Source organism: Mustela putorius, unplaced genomic scaffold (genome assembly GCF_011764305.1).
Source record: "Mustela putorius furo isolate JIRA1106 unplaced genomic scaffold, ASM1176430v1.1 tig00000224_pilon_pilon_pilon, whole genome shotgun sequence".
NCBI lineage: Eukaryota > Metazoa > Chordata > Mammalia > Carnivora > Mustelidae > Mustela > Mustela putorius.
In genome coordinates this window covers 3542870-3553365 of record NW_025421321.1, presented here as the reverse complement: position 1 = coordinate 3553365, position 10496 = coordinate 3542870, and the positions used below count along the sequence as shown (strand labels likewise).

Genomic DNA, 10496 nt, shown 5'->3' with positions numbered 1-10496 from the left:
ATGATCCCAGGGTCCTGGAACTGAGGCCCACATTGGGGTCCTTGCTGGTAGGGAGTCTGCTTCTCCTTCTGCTCCTCCCCCACTGCTTGTCTTCTATCTCTCTCATTCTCTCTAACAAATAAATAAATAAAATCTTTTAAAAAATGCATCTGCCTTTGGCTCAGATCATGACCCCAGGGTCCTAGGATCAAGCCCTTAATCAAGCTCACTGGGCTACCTGCCTAGTGAAGGGTCTGTTTCTCCCTCTGCCCCTCCTCCTTGCTTGTGTTCTCTCTCTGTCTCTCATAAATATATAAATAAATCTTTAAAAAACTTTCTCAATCCAATAAAGACAAAGAAAATCAAGTGTGAAATAAAAATTTTGGAGAATTTATGAGGTGATCCCCAAATCATTACACTGGCGGACACTGTGAAATACCCTGTGTCACGAAAACCTACTTCTGTTTTTGAACATGTGAATGACAGTATTCAAGCAATTGTACTAGAAGTTAACAGACTATGATACTTGATTTTACATGTGTGAGATTCTGAAGGCCCTAGAGTATTATCGTTCTATGGGAATTATGCACACAGATATGAAGGTTCATAATGTCATGACTGGTCATGAGCACAGAAAGCTACAGTGAATAGACTGGGGTTTGGGTGAGTTTTACCATCCTGGTCGAGAATATAATGTCCAAGTGTCTTCCTGATATTTCAAGGGTCTTGAACTACTTTGGACTATCAGACGTACAATTATACATAGGTTGGATATGTGGAGCTTGGGTTGTATGCTGGCAAGTATGGTCTTCTAGAAGTAACCATTATTCCATGGACATAATTATAATCAGCCAGTGAATATAGCCAAGGTTCTAGAGTCAGATTACATATGTTGTATGACTATACTGACAAATACAACATGGAATTAGATCCACCTTTCAATGATATCTTGGGTAGCTATTCCTGTACATGATGGGAACATGTTTTCTACAATACAAACCAGAACCTCGTCAGCCCTGATGTCTTGGATTTCCTGGACAAGGTTTGGCAATCTGACTTCAGGTCATGGCTCACCAAAGGAAAGGCCATTGAGCACCTCTATTTCCACCTTGCTGTGAAGGACCAGACTTGAATGAGCTTGACTAGCATGTGGGAAGAGGGCGGGTAGGTGGCAGTACATCTGTCAGTAGTGCTAATATGATGTCAGGAATTTCTTTAGTGCCATTTGCTGCACCCATAAGACCTCTGGCAGGCTTACCAGTGGCTGTCAATCTCCTTGGGATGCTTCTTCCTTGCACTCACACCCAACAGTAATGACCCCTTCATCTCCTGATGCCTAAACAGAGGTGGGGGAGTCCATTCTGTCCTCCATGCAGCTTAGACCTGGTAGAGAGGGGTGAAATGGTTCAGAAGCACTATGGCCATTTTTTTTCTAAGATTTTATTTATTTATTTGTCAGAGAGAGAGCGAGCGAGCAAGCGCGCACAGGCAGGCAGAGTGGCAGGCGGAGGCAGAGGGAGAAGCAGGCTCCCTGCTGAGCAAGGAGCCTGATGTGGGACTCAATCCCAGGACCCTGGGATCATGACCTGAGCAGAAGGCAGCTGCTTAACTGACTGAGCCACTCAGGCCTCCCAGAAGCACCTTGTCTGAGCCATTGCTTGTGGATTTATAGTAGTTCAAATCACTTTTTTTTATGTTGAGGAAGTATTTTTATTTTTTTAAGAAAGCATATTTTTTTAATTTAAATTAAATTAGCCAATGATTCATCAGTTGCATATAACACCCAGTGCTCATCACATCACATGCCCTCCTTAATGCCCACCACCCAATTAAGCCATCCCCCACCCACTTCCCCTTCAGCAATGCTCAGTTTGTTTCCCAGAGTCAAGGGTTTCTCATGGTTTGTCTCTGTGTCTAACCCCTTCCCATTCAGTTTTTCCTCCCCTTTTTTATGATTCTTTGCATTATTTCTTATATTCTACATATGAGTGAAACCATATAATTGTCTTTCTCTGACTAACTTTTTTCACTTAACATAATACCCTCCAGTTCCAACCATGTCGATATAAAAGGAAGGTTTTCATCCTTTCTGATGGCTGAGTAATACTGCATTGTATATATGAACCAAATCATTTTTAAAAAGTACATAGGCCGATATTTTTCTTAACTCTAACTTTTCATAACTCAGGGATCCCCTGAAAAATTACTTACAGGTAGAATATTTCACAGACAATTTTTTTCTTCCCTTCCAAATTCAGTTCCTCCTCACTAAAGAACAAAGGTAAACCAGCCTCAATCTCTGTGCTGTGATTGGGTGGAGATTTCTTCCCATGTCCCCCATTGCCTCCCCCACCATCCCATATATAGGGAGGTTTGTATCCCATGCTCTTCCCTCAAAGTTCAAAAAATGTAGATTCTTCAAGGGAGGTGGGAAGGAAGGAGAAAGAGAGGACCCAACCTTAAGACCAGTGTACTTCAATCCACTTATATCACTGTGCTCCAAAGATGCTTCAGTGGGGGTTTCTGTCTTGGCAAATCTACTGAAAATACATCTTCATTTCACTGTGCTGCTGAAAATCTACACAAAGTGTAGACAAGACCTGAAAACATCTTTTCAGTAGTAGGAATCATATCTTATTGACCTAACCCTAAATCCAACTCAGTTACAATTTTAATTACAATTTACTTAAAAAATTATTACCAGGGAGTCCAAAACAGCTGGGGAGTAGGAGACCTTAATTCTGTCTGGTCCCAAGGAATTCAGCTAGATAGCTATCAAACCATTCTGAACACCTGAAAATTCAACCAGAAGTCAAAGAAAAGAATAGCTGCAACTCTACAAATAGAAAAGTGACCACTTTCTGCAAGGGAGGAGGTACAGAGTAGTGAATTCAAGGCAATATATAGGAACATAGACCTTGAGGGGAAGGAACCTCTGTAAGCCAGTTACTAGCAAGTGATAGAACAGTGGAGCACAAAATCAGAACTCTTAGAAGTCTGTCCTGGTAAGAGACATCACTTAGGTGACTAAGTGGATGGGGGGTGGAACCCTCACTAGGACAGTGTGGAACCTCAGGGTCACAGGAGGATGGGGGGTTCCTGAATGCAGCAGAGCTCCCAGGCATTGGAGAGGGAAGCCACTGCAAAGAGTGAGTCCAGGAATGGACTCTCAGCTCAGGTTGCTATAAATAGTAAGGCAGAACCAGGGAAACCCCCTTTCCTCCCCCAGGAGAAGTAGCACCTGGTGAGCATGGAGTGTGGTCAGAGACCAGGAACCCAGTAGTAATTAATAGTTTATCTCTGAGGGAACACTGAGGCATGGGACTCCAAGCTTTCTGCTCTGGGGCCAGCGATTGGGAGGCTACCATTTTCATTCTCATCCCCTAAGGCTGTGCAGAAAGCCTTCAGGGAACAAAAGCCACTGACAGTAAACTAGAGCAGATTACGTAGCCTGGTCCCTGGCAAGGGCACTGCAAATATTCCTGGGGCAAAGACATTTGAGAATCAATGCAACAGGCCCTTCTCCCAGAGGATCAGCAAGAACATCCACCCAAGACGAAGTTTACTGATCAATGAGAACTGTGAAACTGCAGCGGTAGGGAATACAACACATAGAATTCAGGGCTTTTATCCCATGATTCTTTAGTCTTTCTATTTTAATTTTCTTTATTTTTTCTTTTTAAAAAAATTTTCTTCTTCCTTTTTTCAACAAACTTCTTATTTTATCAACTCCTTTTTAAAAATCTTTTTTAATTTTCATTTTCACGGTCATATTCTATCCCTTCATTGTACTTAATCTTATTTATATATATAATTTTTCTTTCTTTAAAATTTTGGGATGGAGTTTCTTCTAACAGACCAAAATACACCCCAAATCTAGTGTATGACTCTGTAACCTCTAATAATAGAAACATTAGACTAGCAGAAGGCCTATCCACAGAGATCAGGGAGGCCAGAAAAAAATGGTATGATATAGTCAGGTGTTAAATAAAAAAAATATGCAGCCAAGAATACTTTATCCAGCAAGGCTGTCATTCAAAATAGAGAGATAAATAGCTTCTAGAATAGAAAGAAACTAAAAGAATTTGTGATCACTAAGCCAGCCCTACAAGAGATATTGAGGGAGATTCTGTAAATGAAAAAAAAAAAAAAAAAAGCCCAAAAGTAACATATATGAGAAAGGAACAGAGGCAATATACAGTAACAGTCACCTTACAGACAATACAGTGGCACTAAATTCATATATTTCAATAGTTACTCTGAATGTAAATGGGCTAAATGCCCCAATCAAAAGACACAGCATATCAGGTTGGATAAAAAAGCAAGACCCATTGATATGTTGTCTTCAAGAGACTCATTTTAGCCCCAAAGACACTTATAGGTATAAAGTGAGGGGTGTAAACAATTTATCATGCTAATAGACAACAAAAGGAAGCTGGGGTGGCAATCCTTTATCAGGAAATTTAGATTTTAAACCAAAGACTGTATTAAGAGATGAGGAAGGACTCTATATCACAATTAAAGGGCCCATTCAACAAGAAGATCTAACCATTGTAAATCTTCATGCCCCTAACATGGGGCAGTTATAGAAGCCAGTTATATAAGCCCACTAATAACAAAATCAAAGAAACACATTGACAATAGCACAATAATAGTAGGGGACTTTAACACCACCCTCACTGAAATGGACAGATCATCTAAGCAGAAGATGAAGAAGGAAATAAGGGCTTTGAATGATACACTGGACCAGATGGACTTCACAGATATATTCAGGACATTCCATCCTAAAGCAACAAAATACACATTCTTCTGTTATTACTGGGCAAAACAATTCTTTTTACAAAAGAAACATTCTCTATGTAAGTTTCAAGTTAGCAATGCTTTAAGACCTGATGGGAGCTGTGTCTGCACAGAGGTTCATTTTAAGCTTTCTATGTTCTTTTCCTCCTACCCTCCCCATTCCTCACAGCCATCCAGTGAGAAGACCTGCCCCTCTGTCCTATCAATGCATCTGACATGTAGGAGCAGAACCACAACCTCCAGTGAGTCTGAGATGGTAGCCCTGTCACTGTGGAAAAACTGAAAACTCTCTGCTTAGAGCCCGGCCTCCCCTTGCTGTGCATCTGTATAAACTACTCTTATCCTTCATGTGTGAAAGTCCTTCATATGTGAAATTTCAGTGCTAGAATTCTTTGTTACAAAAACATATTAGGTTTTATTAACAAGATGAGGTGTAAAATCCCCATGTAAAAGTCTCACTGGGTTAGGGTCTCGTGTTCACATCTGAGGGGCCTGCAGCCCTGTTTAGTGGAGGCCCTCCACAGCTCCCACTTTTATACACCCCTGGTACTACCCACAGTACCAGGAAGGGTCAAGGGCCTTTAAAAACACCAACTAAAATATCTCTAGGGATTAAGAACCTTCACCATTTTCCTTTGTGTCTCAACAGTGCCAGGAACTGAGGATAGAAAAGTTGCCAACTTTTGTGCATTTACAGTGGACTTTCCACGGAAATTCAACCACCTAAATTTATCAGTGTTAAGTCCATAATCAAAGGAGTGAGACTGATACAAAGCGAAAGTCAAGCAAAGCTTTATTTTGCGCCAAGCATCGAGAATCAAACCAACCAACAAACTGACCAGTTGGGGCCGCCTTTTACAGAGAGGGCGACCCCTCCCTGCCTTACATACTAACTTTTATAGAGCAAAGGCCATGTGGTTGGGCCTGGCCATACACAGGTGGCCAATGAGATTGCAACACACAGAGAAAGCTGCATAGTCATGCTAGGTCACACACGCGTGGCCAATTGAATTACAATTTGCCCTAGTAGATATTTGAACTAGCCTATCACCTTTGTCAGAATTGGCGCCCAAAAGGTGAGGCCCACACTCCTTGGTAGCTAGGGAGACAGTATGCACGCTCCACTGATTGGATGTCTCCACCTGGCCTGACCTGCCCTTGTATTTGGGCTTTGTTACCTGGGACTGGTTTCCTGGACTTGCTTTTAAGTAAGTTCCCTGGGGGGTGGGTGGGGAGGGACAGCATCAGTTTAAGTTTTACTGCATAAACAACAAAATCACTGTTTAACCAGATGGAATCACTCTGGCTAAATAGGCCCTTACAATCAGGTACTACTGAGTGAAGCCTGGCTTTCCAAGTACCACAGCAAAACCATCAGCTCTGTATTTTCTGCCATTATTTGATTAACAGAGCTGCTCATAGGAATTAGGAAAAATTCTTCCAACTTATCTTAAGGTCTGAAGTCTTCATTTCATTCCCCTACCTTTATAGATTTACAAGTCTTTTTCACCTGGTGTCATGGGTACCCATAACTCTTCTTGGCTAGAGCAACTTTATCAAGGTGATGGCCTGAATAAATACAATGGTAAACTTTAGAGGAAGATAATGCCATATTTTAAATTGTTTCTCAACATAGGGAAAGATCTGGACTGTGTGGATGATGACTTTCTTCCTTTCTGCCCCTTATGCTGGATATTTACTGGTCTTAACATGTGTATGCCCTAGAATACAGTGGGGGTTCCATATTGAATTTGTGAAGAAGCTAAAAGCAAAATATTTGCAAGAGATGTAATTTGTAATCACATGTGCACTGGATTGGAATTTGAATGGGAAACTTAAGCTAATGAATGTTTTCTTTTGAGAGGGGGAGAAAGGGTATAAAGGGAATCTGAACAAATTAAAACACATCAGACCTTGCAAGAAACTGAAGGTGAACATAGAAGACTCTGACATGCCACTCAAGAGCCTTTTAGAACATATATGGAGAGGTTTTTTCCCATGATACCTAAGAAGTCACTACAGAAGCATGAAAAAATAAAAAAGACCCAACTGGGTGAAGGGGAGGGGCAAGGGTTTATAGAGTAACAGATTTTTTTAAAATTAAAATTTTAGCCAGTTAACATACCCTGCAATATTGGTTTCTGGAGTAGAATTCAGTGATTCATCACTTACATAGAACACCCAGTACTCATCATAACGAGTGTCCTCCTTAATACCCACCGCCCAGCTATTCCATCCCTCTATCAATCCTGTTTGTTCTCTATCATTAAGAGTCTCTTATTGTGGTTATCTGGGTGGCTCAGTTGGTTAAGCAACTTCCTTTGGCTCGAGTCATGATCCTGGAGTCAGGATCAAGTCCCACATTGGGCTTCCTGCTCAGTAAGGAATCAGCTTCTCCCTCTGACCTTCTCTCCCTCATGCTCTCTCTCATTCTCTCTCACATACATAAATAAAATCTTTAAAAAAAAAAAAGAGTCTCTTATGGTTTGCTTTCCTCTCTCCACCTTTTTCCTGGCCCCAGATGTTCATCTGTTTTCTTTCTTAAATTCCACATATGAGTGAGATCATATGGTATTTGTCTTTCACAGAGTAAGAGCTTCTGCATTCTTGTAAATTACCTCTTTGGTATCCTTTGTGTTGGGACATTATTTCTAAACTCTATCCTGTGTGTGCAGGGATTAGAAGGCAGGAAACAGGATGCCAATATAAAACAGCTGTATTGACAATTACTCTGAAAGGTTTTTTTAAGTATCCTCTGACTTTTTTTGAAGTGGTCCCTTTTCCTTTAAGTATAAAGTCAGCAGCTCTTCCTCCCCTGGCTGATTTATTGGTTGTTGTGCAGTTGGCATAACGAAACATATCTTTTCTGGGAAGAAGTCATGCCATGAAGATCTTTGATTTTTGTTACACACACACATACACATACACACGCCCACACACATAATATTTGTATAGATTTTTTGCTGAGTAACTGAATAGTTTTTATCCAAGACCTCAAAATCTCTATTGACATGAAGATTTTCTTTTTTTAAAGACTGAACTCAGGGAAAGTCAAGATAGCAGAGAAGTAGCAGGCTGAGGCTACATCAGGTAGCAGGAGATCAGCTAGATAGCTTATCTAAACATTGTGAACACCTACAAATCCAATGGGAAATTGAAGAAAAGAGCAACAATTCTAGAAACAGAAAATCTACTACTTTCTGAAAGGTAGGACCAGCGGAGAAGTGAGACCGAAGCTACGAAAGATAGACCCTGGGGGGAGGGGCTGGCTCCTGGCAAGCGGCGGAGCAATGGAGCACAAAATCAGGACTTTTAAAAGTCTGCTCCATGGAGGGACATTGCTCCAGAGGTTAAACCTGGGGGAAGCCCACTCGGGGTCAGCGGGGTCAGCGTAACCCCAGGTCCCATGGGATCACAGAAGGACTGGGGGTGTCTGAGTGTCGCAGAGCTCACAGGTATTAGAGCAGGGAAGCCAGCTACAGCAACAAAGCCAAGGAGTGAGCTCTCAGCTCGGGGTAACTTTGAACCGGTCGCAGGCTGGGTAAGCTCAGAGCACGGCCGCAGGCCACAGAGATGGAAATGATTGAGCACTTTTCTCCAAGCGCGAGTGACTGGGCACTTTTCTCCAAGAACAAGTGACCGAGCGCTTTTCTCCAAATGCAACCAGAGGCCAGGGAGATGAGAGCAATTGGGTGCTTTTCTCTGAGGGTGCACTGAGGAGCAGGACCCCAAGCTCTCAGCTCCTCTGGGCCGGAGACTGGGAGGCTGCCATTATCCTTCCCGTCCTCCAGAACTCTACAGAAAGCACTCAGGGAACAAAAGCTCGATTCTTTAGTCTTGCAGTTAATTTTTTTTCCTTTTCTTTTTCTTCTGCTAAATTTTTTAAACTTTTACCCTTTCATCTTTTAACTTTTTTTAAACTAGTTTCTCTTAACAATACCTTACCAAATAATAATAATAATAATCCTTTTTGAACCTTCATTATTATAGTCATATTTTCTCCTCCATTGTATCTAACTATATTTTTTTGTATATACATATATTTTCTTTTTTTTAAATATTTTTTCCTTATTTGTTTTGTTTTCTTTTTTTTTTTTCTTCTTGTTTATCCCCTTTCTCCCTCCCATGATTTGGGGTCTCTTCTGATTTTGTTAAAGCACATTTCCCTGGGGTCTTTGCCACCCTTCTAACATTTTATTTGCTCCTTTATATATTCTTATCTGGACAAAATGACAAAGCGGAAAAACTCACCACAAAAAGAACAAGAAGCAGTACTGAAGGCTAGGGACCTAATCAATATGGGCATTGGTAATATGACAGATGTAGAGCTCAGAATGATGATTCTCAAGGTTCTAGCCAGGTTCTAAAAAGGCATAGAAAATAGTAGAGAAACCCTCTCCAGAGAGATAAAAGACCTTTCTGGAGAAAGAAAGGAACTAAAATCTAACCAAATTGAAATTTAAAAAAAGCTATTAATGAGGTGCAATTAAAAATGGAAGCTCTTAATGCTCGGATAAATGAGGCAGAAGAAAGAATTAGTGACATAGAAGATCAAATGACAGAGAATAAAGAAGATGAGCAAAAGAGAGACAAACAGATACTGGACCATGAGGAGAGAATTTGAGCGATAAGTAACAACATAAGATGACACAATATTAGAATAATTGGGATTCCAGAAGAAGAAGAAAGAGAGAGGGGAGCAGAAGGTATATTGGGGTGAATTATTGTAGAGAATTTCCCTAATATGGCAAAGGGAACAAACATCAAAATCCAGGAGATGCAAAGAATGCCCCACAAAATTAATAAAAATAGGTCCACACCGTCACCTGATAGTAAAATTCACAAACCTTAGCGACAAAGAGAAAATCCTGAAAGCAGCCCAGGAAAAGCAGTCTGTAATATACAAGGGTAAATACATTAGATTGGCAGCAGACTTATCCACAGAGACCTGGCAGGCCAGAAAGAACTGGCATGATATATTCAAAGCACTAAACAAGAAAAACATGCAGCCAAGAATACTCAATCGAGCTAGGCTATCATTGAAAATAAAAGGAAAGATTAAAATCTTCCAGGACAAACAAAAACTGAAAGAATTTGCAAACTCGAAACCAGCTCTACAGGAAATATTGAAAGGGGTCCTCTAAACAAAGAGAGAACCTAAAAGTAGTAGATCAGAAAGGAAAAGAGACAATATACAGTATATACAGTATATACAGTCACCATATACAGTATATACAGACAATATACAGTCACCTTACAGGCAATACAATGGCACTAAATTCATATCTCTCAATAGTTACCCTGAATGTTAATAGGCTAAATGCCCCAATCAAAAGACACAGAGTATCAGATTGGATAAAAAAACAATATGCTGCCTACAAGAAACTCATTTCAGACCCAAAGACACCTCCATATTTAAAGTGAGGGGGTGGAAAACAATGTACCATGCTAATGGACACTAGAAGAAAGCTGAGGTGACAATCCTTAGATCATTTAGATTTTAAGCCAAGGACTATAATAAGAGATGAGGAGGGACACTACATCATACTCAAAGGGTCTGTCCAATAAGAAGACCTAACAATTTTAAATATCTATGCCCCTAACACGGGAGCAGCCAACTATATAAACCAAGTAATAACAAAATCAAAGAAACACATCAACAATAATACAATAATAGTAGGGGACTTTAACACTCCCCCTCACTGAAATGGACAGAT

General features: G+C 40.6%; 1 pseudogene; it reads left to right on the top strand.

Moving 5' to 3' along the window:
* The first annotated feature begins 328 nt into the window (after nucleotides 1-328).
* On the top strand, nucleotides 329-1293 carry LOC101693503 (annotated as a pseudogene).
* Nucleotides 1294-10496: the final 9203 nt, after the last annotated feature.